This window comes from Garra rufa, chromosome 13 (genome assembly GCF_049309525.1).
Source record: "Garra rufa chromosome 13, GarRuf1.0, whole genome shotgun sequence".
Classification (NCBI taxonomy): Eukaryota; Metazoa; Chordata; class Actinopteri; order Cypriniformes; family Cyprinidae; genus Garra; species Garra rufa.
This window is the reverse complement of record NC_133373.1, coordinates 42,661,127-42,674,503: the sequence shown is the minus strand read 5'-3', so window position 1 is coordinate 42,674,503 and position 13,377 is coordinate 42,661,127.

Genomic DNA, 13,377 nt, shown 5'->3' with positions numbered 1-13,377 from the left:
TTGGGGACTTTAAATAATGGTAATTGTGAATAAAAAAAATATAGTAATAATAAAAAAGGTTAGTTGCAACTTGTAAGTAAAATTTAAAAATACCCAGAAATGTATTTATTTATTTATTTAGGTAGGGACTTAAAAAAATAGTAAATGTGAATTAAAAATATAAATAATACAAGATATTAGTTGCAACTTGTAGATAATATAAAAAAAAAATCCCAGAAGGTTTATTTATGTATTTATTTAATGTTGGGACTTAAAATAATGGTAATTGTATATTAAAAAATAGTAATAATAAAATAAAGATTAGTTGCAACTTGTCTGTAATATTAAAAATTCTCAGAAATTGTATTTATTTATTTAGGAACTTTAAATAATGGTAATTGTAATTTAAAAAGTAGTAATAATAATAATAAAAAAAGATTAGTTGCAAATTGTCTGTAATATTAAAAAAATCCCCAGAAATTATATTTATTTATTTATTTATTTAGGGACTTTAAATAATGGTAATTGTGAGTAAAAAAAAAAAAAAAAGTAATAATAAAAAAAATGAGTTGCATCTATCTGTCTATCTGTCTGTCTGTCTGTCTGTCTGTCTGTCTGTCATTAGCACAATTATCAGATGATGCTGATGATAATCTCTGACTGAATGATTAGTTGGCCCGTCTCATATTAGTCTATCATGACTCACATTCAGGCCTTTTTATACCAGTTGGTGTTGATGGTTTATGTTCTCTCTCTAGTTTAGATTATTTAATGCCTTTGATCTTCTGTACATTAAGACCTGTGATAATTCTCATGCGGACATCACTCTCTGACTTCATAACATAAAGCATTTTCCCCCAGCAGATTGGTTGATTTCACTGCTTGACTGCCACTAAATCTGACTAAAGCCTGCTGGGAAATAATCCATCAAATACAGATTAATGTCTTGTGCATTGGGCCCATTTTCTATGATCTGCAGCTGAAGGCTTGATCTGACCCTGCAGCCTCGGTGTCATGTGCAGTCGTGCCATAAAACACACACAATGTTCATTTAACACTCGTGTCCCTTGTGAACCAGACACTGATAGCCCAGCTAAAACACTAAAGCCTGTCAAATAATGCAGAGGGTTTGTTCAGACGTTCACATTATTAGTTCATTTCATATTAAAATATATTCCAAGAGTCAACATGCAATAAAAAGAGCTGTTGATATTTCATACTCAGCCCCTCTAAATGCATATGCAAATGCGATCTTGAACAAACACACCTCCACACTTCCAGAAAAGGGTGTTTTTTTTTTATGTGGGCAGTAGCCATGCTGTGCTGAAAATAGATCAGTGCATTTGTTGGGCCAGATGTGCACAGGCCGCAACACTTGGCCCAAGTTTGACTAACTAACCTATGGAGCTCTTCAATGTTTATGCATGCATTTCTGGTTTTATCCACCTCTGCATACATGATCTTGCAGGTAATAAAGTGTTTTGAAGTGCATATGGTCATTTAGAAGCACCAATTTTATGAATGATATAAGATTAGTTGCAACTTGTAGGTAAAAAAAATCGATTATAAATCATAGTATTTTACTATTTTTCATAGAATAGATTTTTTTTAATTTAAATTTCTTAGCAATTTCTGAGTTAAAATTGTTTCAACGATTTTTATTTATGTATTCTATAAGACCTTTTGAGATTTTTGCTATTTATTTTTATTTGTCAGTTTATAAGTACATTTAAGTTTAAAATATATTAAATTAAATTAGATAAATAAAAACATTTAAAACTTTTTGCAATTTGTGAGTGAAAATAGTTTCTACAATTTTTTTACTTATATTTATTTTTATTAATACTTTATGTATTTATTTTCTAAGACCTTTTTTAAGATTTATGCAATTATTTTTTTTGTCAGTTTATAAGCACTTTTTGTATTAATGAAAACATAACCTATTTACTAGTACACTCAAAAAATACTTTTTAAATTGTATTTATTTAATTTTTTGTAATTGAACAATTATAGGAATTATTTTTTGACAAATAATAATAATAATAATAATATAATAAATCTTTGCCTTATTTACAACTTTGAAAACTACTTCAACTTCTGTCAAACTTAAATTTGTAGTAAATAATGTAAATAAATAAATAAATGTTTAAAAAATTGTTTCTACAATTTTTTTATTTACTTATATTTGTTTGTATTATTATTTTATGTATTTATTTTCTATTTTTTAAGATTCATGCAATTTCATTTTTTTGTCAGTTTATAAGCACATTTAAGTTTGAAAAAATTAAATGAAATTAGATAAAGGAAAATATTTAAAACTTTTTGTAATAATGAAAACATAACCTATTTAATAGTACACTCAAAAATTTTCATTTTAATATATTTTAAGTATTTACACAAAAAAAATACATTTTTGATTTATTTTAATTAATTTATTTATTTATTCAAACGTCAAACTTAAATGTGTAGTAAATAGTGTAAATAAATAAATATTTAAAACATTTTATTTTATTAAAATAAAAATGACATTATTAACTATTTTTTATTATAATGTACTCCAGCAATCTTTGCTTTATTTACAACTTTGGAAACTACTTCAGCTTCCGTCAAACTTAAATTAGTAGTAAATAGCGTAAAAAAAATTTAAAAGTAAAAAATAAACACTTCTTATATATTATAATCTATATATATCTACAATTTGTGGTGATTTTTAAATATAACCTACAAGTTGCAACTAATCTTATAACTTGCATTAAATAACCTTCAACTTCATCTGGCACAATCCTGAAAAAAAAAAAAATCATATTTCAGTTCTGATGGGTGCAAAGGAGATTTTAAAATCAAATTTCCTGGGGCTCATTACTCAGACCCCATTTAATAAAGCAATCTACAGTTACTCTAATTAGCATTCGCATCTGATAAGAGCAGGAAATAGTTGTGCGTGCGAATCCATACAAAACACCATAGTGTGTTCATAAATAATATTTCTGCAGATAATCTTCTCTAATCACTGCTGAGGCCAAATTGAATATCACACTGTGTAAGACACCATTAGGCTGACAGTTACTGCCCATTGTGCTCCTTTTAATTTGGCCCTGCACCATAGTGTGGAAGTAATGGCTTTCAGTGGAGCGATAATCACCTGCAACATTGTTCATCTTACGCCCCCTGGTGGACAAATGGGAATCGTGTCCTATTCTCTACAAATGAATCCCTTACATCCCATCTAAAACCCATTGTACAAGCATTAATGCTCTCCACAGGCGATATTTCTTTGTTTTTGTATTTATTTAGTGCAAATATGACTGTCACAGCAGTGTAACCCATTCACAGTTGTGTTGTATTTGCATGGTTCTGTTTTGTGTCTGTTGTCATTCAGGTTGTGTGGTTAATCTCTGGATGCAGACATCTGGAAGAACAGGCACAGAGCGATTAGACTGTAATAAAAATGATTAAAGAATGTCGTTCATCCTTAGGGAGCGGTGCCATTTGTGTCTATATACATTTCAGGCTCATTTTATTTGAAAAGGTTACTGCGGAATGAGAAAAATGTAAGGTTGCTCCTCAGAGTGTCAGTCCCTTAAGGCTGATCATCAGAAACATCACATCATTATTTTTAAAGGTGTAAATGTCACATTGAAACACACAGTGAAGGACATATTTACATCCTGCAGTTTCTCTGGAAACTCTTACTTACTTATTTTATTGAAAGCAAAATTTATTTATATATATATATATATATATTGAATGGAGCTGAATTATATTAAATAATAAAATGAAATAAAATAAAATAAAATGGAAATAAAGTAAAATTTTAAAATTAAATAAAACAACTTTAATAATAAAATGAAATGGAAAAAGACAAAATAATAAAATAAAATGAAAGTAGAAAAAAAAAAAATATATAAAAAAAAATACACAATAAAATAAAATGAAAATAATAAAACAAAATAAAGTTTTTTATTAATGAAAACACAACCTCTTTAATAGTATACTCAAAAAATGTATTGAAAAAAATGGAACTGAATAATCTTTACATATTTTAATTGAATAATTGAACAATCCTTAATCTATTGTAAAATTAAGATTACTCATTTCAATTTGATGGAATTGTACTATTAATTAGATTTTAAAATAAAATAGAATGGAAATAAAACTAAATAATAAAATGAAAATGAAATAATAAAAATTAAATTAAAATAAAATGATAAAATTAAAAAAATGAAAATGAAAATAAAATACAATTTTAAAATCAAAATTAAATAAAAAACTTAATAATAAAATCTAATGGAAATAAGACAAAATAATTAAATAAAATGAAAATAGAAAAAATAATAAATAAAAAACTAAATAATAAAATGAAAACAAAAACAATAAATACAATTGTAAAAAAAAATGAAAATAATAAAACAAAATAAAAAAGTTTTAATAAAATAATTATAATAAAATAAAATAAATACAAATGGAAAAAATTAAATACAAAATAATAAAATAAAAATAAAATAAAAATTTACAAATTTAAATTAAAAAACTATTTTTTTATTAACGAAAACACAACCCATGACTCTCTCACTACACTCAAATTTAGGGCAAATTTAACTGAATAATCTTTACATATTTTAATTGAATAATTGAACAATCCTTAATCTATTATTCAGTTAAAATACATAAGAATCATTCAATTAAATTTGATGAAATTTTTATTATTAATCCAATTTCAAATTAAAAGAAAATAAGATACAACAGAAATAAAATAATAAAATAAACAGTTAAATTAAATGATAAAATTAAATGATAAGACAAAATAATAAATTAATAAAAAAGTAATTAATTAAAATTAATAATAATAAAGAAAAAAAGTAATAAAATGAAAATAAAACTAAGTAATAATAATAATAATAATAATTTATATATATATATATATATATATATATATATATATATATATATAAATAATTAATGAAAACACAACCCATTTAATAATACACTCGAAACAAATTTTGAGCTTTTTTTCAGTTAATAGTGAAATATTTAATGAATTGAATAATATTTATGTAATTTAATTGAATCATTGAACAATCCTTAATCTATTATTCAATTAAAACACAATTCAATTAGATGGAATTTTACTATTAATACATTTAAAAATAAAACAAAATAAAATTCAATGGAAATAAAACTAAATAATAAAATTATTTAAAAAAATAAAATAAATACAAAAAAATAATAATTCAAAAATTAAAATTAAATAACAATTAAATAATAGCATAAAATGGAAAAAACTAAATAATAAAATAAAATGGAAAAGTTAAAATAAATAATTAAATATTGAAATAAAAAATAAAATAAAATATAATAAATAATAAAATTATATATATATATATATATATATATATATATATATATATATATATATATATATATATATAATTAAAATAACAAAATAAATATGAAACAAAAAAATATAATATAGTAAAATGAAATAATATTATAAAATAAATACAAATAAAACTAAAAAAATATTTAATAGTAAATCATATAAAAACAACAAAATACTAAACGTCTACTACTTCTAAGCTAATTGTAAAAATATAAAAACTAAACTAAAAGTAATAACTAAAAGTTATATACCAAAATATAATATTCTTTAATATAAAACGATACATATATGTACATGTAAACATTTATCAAATGAAGAACTGTAGACTGTGTTTGAAGAACTGTAACTGCAGTGGAATTTTCCATTAAAATGCAGCCAAGTCTTTTCCCTATTCACCAATCAGTCATTAGGCCTACTGTTGTTCATTCTTTGCATCATTGCGTCACTATATTGATAGTTTTATTTGAAATCAACACCACACACAAACATTTCACCCCCAGACGATAACGTGTGAATACAACCCTACAGAGCAAGCGAAGGCTTGAGCTCAGCACGTTACGATATTGGCAGAAATTAGAGGAATTAAGCAGCCCAGCCTGGCTCGACGGGCCGTAAAATGCCAGCAATTGGGCTGATGTTGATTTTGCAGTGCAGTTGGAGCTCCTCCGTGTTTATTTCTCTTTTCCAGCCTCATTCCAAGACAGAAGCTGCTCAAACCGACTCTAGGAAGCAGGCCAGAGCTAACATTTCATTTAGTGCGCTTCCCCCCCTCTGCGTGTTTTTATATCCTAAACAAAGCCTGCGTGGATATGCCAGTATGCTGCAGCTTACATCTGGCTTACGGGCTTTTCATTATCCCGCATGTCAATAAACAGATGAGTTCCTCTTCGGAAAGAGAGCCGAAGCGTTTTGACAATGCAGCGACTGTAACCGCAACGACCAATCAGAGTGAAGTAGGCCCTAACTTGCGCCAGCATTGCTAATTGCAGGCGATACTGCAAGTGCCAGGAGTTTGTGTACTAACTCGACCCAATCCAAACACTGGGAACAGACTGTTACTGTTGCTCCCTTGAGGTCGTGGCCACTCTATACAGGTACGTTGACACCCAGAGCTAGTTTACTCTCCTCGTAAACCTCACATGATCTGCTGAGCCGCTGGATGCCATTTATTAGTGACTCGGCTCGATCATTAACTCACTCGATCGGCTATTGAGTTGCTGGTTAATCCAGAGCACAGATCTCATAGGTTTCATCCGAGGGGAGTCATGTGTTCATGCACTGTTTGTAAATCATTAAAATCGCTCTAACTAACAGGTGCTTAGTTACTGTTACTTGCAAAAATGCCATTTCTTTTACAAAATTTCACATATATCCACCTTATTCTTCTTTATTATCCAATGTGAACCATATGTGACCATGGACCACAAAACCAGTCATAAGGTTAAATTTTACAAAACTGAGATTTATACATCACATTAAAGCTCAATAAATAAGCTTTCTATTGATGTATGGTTTGTTAGGATAGGACAATATTTGGCCGAGATACATCTATTTGAAAATCTGGAATCTGAGGGTGCAAAAAAATCAAAATACTGAGAAAATCACCTTTAAAGTTGTCCAAATTAGGTTCTTAACAATGCATTTTACAAATCAAAAATTACATTTTGATATATTTACAGTAGAATTTTAACAAAAAATCTTCATGGAACATGATCTTTACTTAATTTCCTAATGATTTTTGGCATAAAAGAAAAATCAAAAATTTTGACCCATGATATGTATTTTTGGCTATTGCTACAAATATACCCCAGCGACTTAAGACTGGTTTTGTGGTCCAGGGTCACATACAGGATAATAATAACGAAAAGAAAAACAGGTGCAAGCAGCGATTATCAGGGTTCAAACACTTAAAGGAGTAGTTCACTTTTAGAACAAGAATTTACAGATAATGTACTCACCCCCTTGTCATCCAAGATGTTCATGTCTTTCTTTCTTCAGTCATAAAGAAATTATGTTTTTTGAGGAAAACATTTCAGGATTTCTCTCCATATAATGGACTTCTATGGTCCCCCGAGTTTGATTTTACATTATCTGAAATTTTTTGTTCTGGAAGTGAACTACTCCTTTAAGGTTGTCTAATAGGTGCTTAAAAGTCTTTGGCCAATGGCGGCCATGGTTTTTGAGATACACAAATGTCCTCATAGACACTTGTGCCATTTTGGACAAAGACACTGCATACCCATTTTCAAGTCGATTGGACCAACGGTTGCATAGTTATAGCCATTTTTATGATTTTTTTCCATATTGTAGTGCCACCAAGTGAACAATTTTTTTTATTTGACCAAAGATTGAGTTCTTACACATGTGTACAGTAAATTTGTTAATAAAATTTACAAATGGCCGAGCCCGCTCTTATGGTAAAAATAAAGTGGATAAATATTTTTAAAAGTCTCTTTTAGGTTCCAGCCAAATAGATTGTTTCAACAATGATAATAATTTCTTATTATGGATGAAATCTGCATTTTAGAATAATTTCTGAAGGATTATGTGACACTGCAGACTGGAGTAATGATGCTGAAAATTCAGGTGTGCATCATAGGAATAAATTATATATTAAAATATAGTAAACTAGAAAACACCTATTTTAAATAGTGAATAATATTTCACAATATTACTGTTTTTACTGTATTTTTTGATCAAATAAATGCATCTTTGGAGAGCATTAGAGACTTCCTTAAAAAACTTTTACGTTTTTAAAACCTTTATATGGTTAAGCAGGTTAAACAACTACATAAACATTTAGAAATAATACAGTATATTCTTAAAAATATAATAAAGTAAATAATGTAAATTTACATATACTTTTAGGATGTGTTTGTCATTTTTGGGCACACTGTTATTTAGTATTGGCCAATAGATGGCGCACTCACATACTAATCAATTGCTGTTCAGCGGTCTAAACATGTTTTAAGACATTAAAAAAAAAACTTTTACCATGGTAAGTACTGATTCTGCCACAGTTATGTTTTACTTCAATAAACCAATGGTGACTTGGTTTTAGCCAGCACTGTCTCAAAAACAAACAAACATGATTTATAAGGAAAAAGAAAAGTCTTGTAGAAGCTGAAATAAAAACTGGGATCCAGCAGGGAAAATAAAAATAAATTATAAAAATTATAAAAATAAAAATGAAACATTTGCAATATATTTCAGCATTTGTATGCTTTGCCATCCATCTCTTATTTTTGTTGCTGAAAAGCAATAAAACGTTCTTTTTCTATTCAGAAAAACTATTTCCTTTTTTGTCCTTTTTTAGTACATCATAAATTATATATATAGTACTTTTTAAAATATATTTTTAAGCATATACTGTATTGTTTCTAAGTGTTTATGTATTTATTTCACTTTTTTTCCACGTTCACCAATATAAAAGTTTGGAAATCTTGAAAAATTTTTTTTTTTTTTTTTTTTAATTTAAGGAAGTCTTAAATGCTCTCCAAAGCTGTATTTAAAAAAAAAAAAAAAAGACAGTAAAAACAGTAAGATTGTGAAATATTATTACAATTTAAAATATGTGTTTTGTAAGTTAGTGTATTTTAAAATGTAATTGTGACCCTGGACCACAAAGTCATAAGGGTCAATTTTTTTGAAATTGAGATTTATACATAATCTGAAAGCTGAATAAATAAGCCTTCCATTTGTATATGGTTTAGTATCTGAGGTTGCAAAAAAATCTAAAAATTGAGAAAATTGCTAAATATTGAGAAAGTTGTCCAAAGTTATTAGGAATGCATATTACGAATCAAAAAATAGGTATTTACAGCAGGAAATTTACAAAATATCTTCATGGAACATGATCTTTACTTAATGTCCTTTGGCATAAAAGAAAAATAATTTTGACCCATATAATGTATTTTTGGCTATTGCTACAAATATACCCCTGCGTCCTAAGTCATATATATATGCACTAAGATTTGAGTGTATTTAATATTATAATGCCTATAGTTGATTTTTGCAATTCCCAGGAAGTTCCCAGGATGTACTCCAAGTATTTTTAACAAATACATCCAAGGGGCAAATGATCAGAGCTGCTTTGCACATTCATTTTCAGTTTTTATGTCAATATTGCTTCTTTTTTTTCTTTTTTCCAGAGGAGAAACATCTGAGACAAAGAGCAACCCCTGAGAAACGTGTTGAGTTTCGGCACTAACAGAAAAGGTAATTGTTAGTTTCTTCATTCATCTTCATCACGCTGTTTGTCAGCTGTGCCGGTGGTTTTGCTTTCACATGGGCCAGTTAAATGGTCAGCGAACAGCCGTGCTGAAGCCACATGATGACAGTGTGTGTATGTGCATGTGTGTATCTTTTTTGTCAATATGCAATTATCCTCCCTGTTGCACTTCCTCTAGATGGGAAATGCTGAAAATAGCAAACGGGAAGCATTGTCTCCTAATTGCAGCTAACAGTAGTCACTTGCCGTATTGATCACACATTAGATGCGGGCTGCAGGAGGGCGGTTGTGTGGAGTGGATTAAGGGTTGTCTATTCCATTCTTAAGGCCTCCACAAAAGCCTCCAATTAATGTCTCTGCGCACAAGGGTTTTGCTGGAATGTTTAAGGACCACTCTTCATCGTCATGGTGGTCGCTTTATGTATGAAGTGTTCTTTTTGAAACCGAGAATATCTCAAAGTGAGGTTTAGGGCGTCCTTGTGTTGCCTCTTGTGTTGTGCCGTCGTAATGCATGTTTTTACACACTTTCTGAACATTAATGAGCATAATGTGTTTTTCCACACACTGTTTTTTGACATCAAAATAGCATTTAGGCATATAACTACACCGTGAAGACAAGCAAATAGCTCTGTGCCTCCGGGAACCTGCTTGTTCGAGATTCTGTAACATGTATAGTGTGAAAATAGCGTCTGATCTTTTTACCCAGACTCTTTGCGGGCTTTTATGGTCAGCCCACATAGCAGAGATGAAAACACTGATGCACAGATATGCTTTGATGCAAAATATTCTTCTTTTCAAGTTTGTGTTATGCTGCATCGACACGGAGCATCAAGATACTGATGTACAAATATGTGCATTAATAGAAAAGTTTCTTTCCGAGTCTTTTCAAACGACTGAAAACCTTTCATATAAATGAATCAGATCGATGTCGGATGTTTCTAGCCAAAGCAGGAGGTGGCATCATTCTGCGAGATTTGCAGTGTTTTATTGAAGAATGAAGCATAGATGACTGTTCAAAAGTTTTAAAGTTATTTATTTAAATAATATAAAGAAAATTGTAAAATAAAATTACAATTTAATCACTCCAATCTTCAGTGTCACATGATCCTTCAGAAATCATTCTAATATGCTGATTTGCTGCTTAAGAGACATTTATTTATATTAATGTTGAAAACCGTTCAAAACCACAACATTTATCTATTACAGAAATTTTGGGGAAAATTCTAACTGTTCTTATTGTCTAAAAAATAGGCAATAATAATGAATATTTATGACAATAAAAATTATATATATAATTGTTATATAATATAATTTTTAATTTTTAATTATTGTAATTGTATAATAATAAAAATTGTATTAAAATATATATATATAATTTATATCTTTTATAAACATTTATAATTTATAAACATTTTATATATATATATATATATACACACACACACACACACACACACACACACACACACACACACACACACACACACATTTACTTAATTTTTTAAAGGTTTTTAAAGACATCTTTTTTGCTCACCAAGCCTCATTTTTTTTATCCAAAGTACAGCAAAAAATTCTGAAATAGTTTTGCTATTTAAAATAACTGTTTTCTATTTGAATATATTTTAAAATGTAATTTATTCCTGTGATTTCAAAGCTGAATTTTTAGCATCATTACTCCAGTCTCATGATCCTTTAGAAATCATTCTAATATTCTGATTTGCTGCTTTAAAAACATTTATTATTATTATGTATTATTATTATTATTGTGAAAACAGCTGAGTAGATTTTTTCATGTTTCTTTGATTACTAGAAAGCTCAGAAGAACAGCATTTATCAGAAATAGAAATCTTTTGCTAATAGAAATATTATATATGTCTTTATCATCACTTTCAATCAATTTAAAGCATCCTTGCTTTCCCAAAAAGTAAATAAATGAAAAAAATAAAATTATACTTTTGAATGGCATAGTGTATAATGTTACAAAAGCTTTCTATTTCATATAAATGCTGATCTTTGGATCTTTCAATTCATCAAATAATCCATTAAAAAATGTACTCAACTGTTTTAAATATTTTTAATAATAATAAAAAAAAATATTGAACAGCAAATTAGCTTATTAGAATGATTTCTGAAGGATCATGTGACACTGAAGACTTACATTTTAAAATATATTCAAATAGAAATCAGTTATTTTAAATTAAAAATATTTCACAATATTACTGCTTTTGCTGTATTTTGGATCAAATAAATGCAGGCTTGGTGAATGGAATAGACTAATTAAAAAAAAATCTTATTGTCAAAAAACTTTTGACTGGTATAGTGTAATTCATCCTTGCTGAAAAAAAAGTATTAGTGGCAATTTATTATCTACTGCCCCTCATGTTAATCCAAAACCTGTATGCTTTTTTATTTTAAGCATATCTAAAGAATCTTCATCCATGTCTGTCAATCTCTAAAAAGATCTATAGAAATGATCCATACAATTTGTGCACTACAAAAAAAAAAAAAAAAACAGCATATGGGTTTTGACTGACATGAGGCTGAGTAAATAAAACCCTTTCCATTAACATGAATCTGATCCTGTTTACAGATGCGGTATGGGGTGAGGGACGGGAAGCAGAGGTCAGAGCCCGACGGTACATTAAACTAGCCGCTTGCAGATGGATGGAGTTGTTAGTGAACTAGAGCTGGACAATCCCACTATACAGGTGAGGCTTTTCCTCTAGTGACCAATTATCCAGACCGCTCTGTCCAGCCTCCATAATGGAACATGGACTAACGGGGGCGGTCAGCAATTTAGATGCTATTTGGATCTCCGTGTCTTTCTTTTTCTGTGCGTCTAATGAAAATTGAACTGTATGTGCGGCAGGCAATGGACCTTATAGAGCATTTGCAGGAAGTCCTTTGAATGCAAGAACGGCCTGTCTGTTTGAAGAAGAGCTATTTGAGGAGCTTTATGAGGAATTGCTTTAAAGTCGATATGAAACGGCATTTAAAACCCACTTTAATGTGACGGATTTTGTATTTTTTGAGTGAAATAGAATATGGGGCTTGATGGGGCTTGATTGAATGCATCAGGAATTGATTAGCTCATAAAATTGGATGTTTTATTTCATATTGATAAACACTGTTTTTGAAAGTCTTTTATGCTCACCAAGGCTGCATTTAGTTAATTAAAAATGCAAAAAAAAAAAAAAAAGAATGAAAATGAAATATTATTACAATTTAAAATAACTGTTTTCTATTTGAATATATTTTAAAATGTAATTTATTCCTGTGATTAAAAGCAAAATTTTCAGCATAATTACTTATTAACAGCATAATGTTTTTACTAGTTGGCAGTAAACACGTAAAATGATTCAGTGCAAATGCACCGCAAAATGATTCACTGTTTTGAAGCTCTCCAATCAGATCATGAATCATTCAATTTTGATCTGGACTTCGGAGCAGGTTGGCGAATCAGTTGCTTTAGATAGGAACTTTGCGTATCGTGAGTCATTTGATTCAGATGAGAACTTCTGTGCGGGTTCGCAAATCATTTTGCAAATTAATTGATTCTGATTCTGGATGATTTGAATCGGAACTTCGGAGCGTGAATCATTTGATTCAGATTGGACTACGGAGCTTGGATCGAGATTAATTTAATTTTAGATCGGAACCTTGGATCTGCATATCAAATCTTTTGAATTAGATTGGAAATTCGGAGCAATTATCGCAAATTATTTGATTTAGATCGGAACCTCAGAGCATTTTTATGACTCTTTTGATTCAGATTGGAACTTCAGAT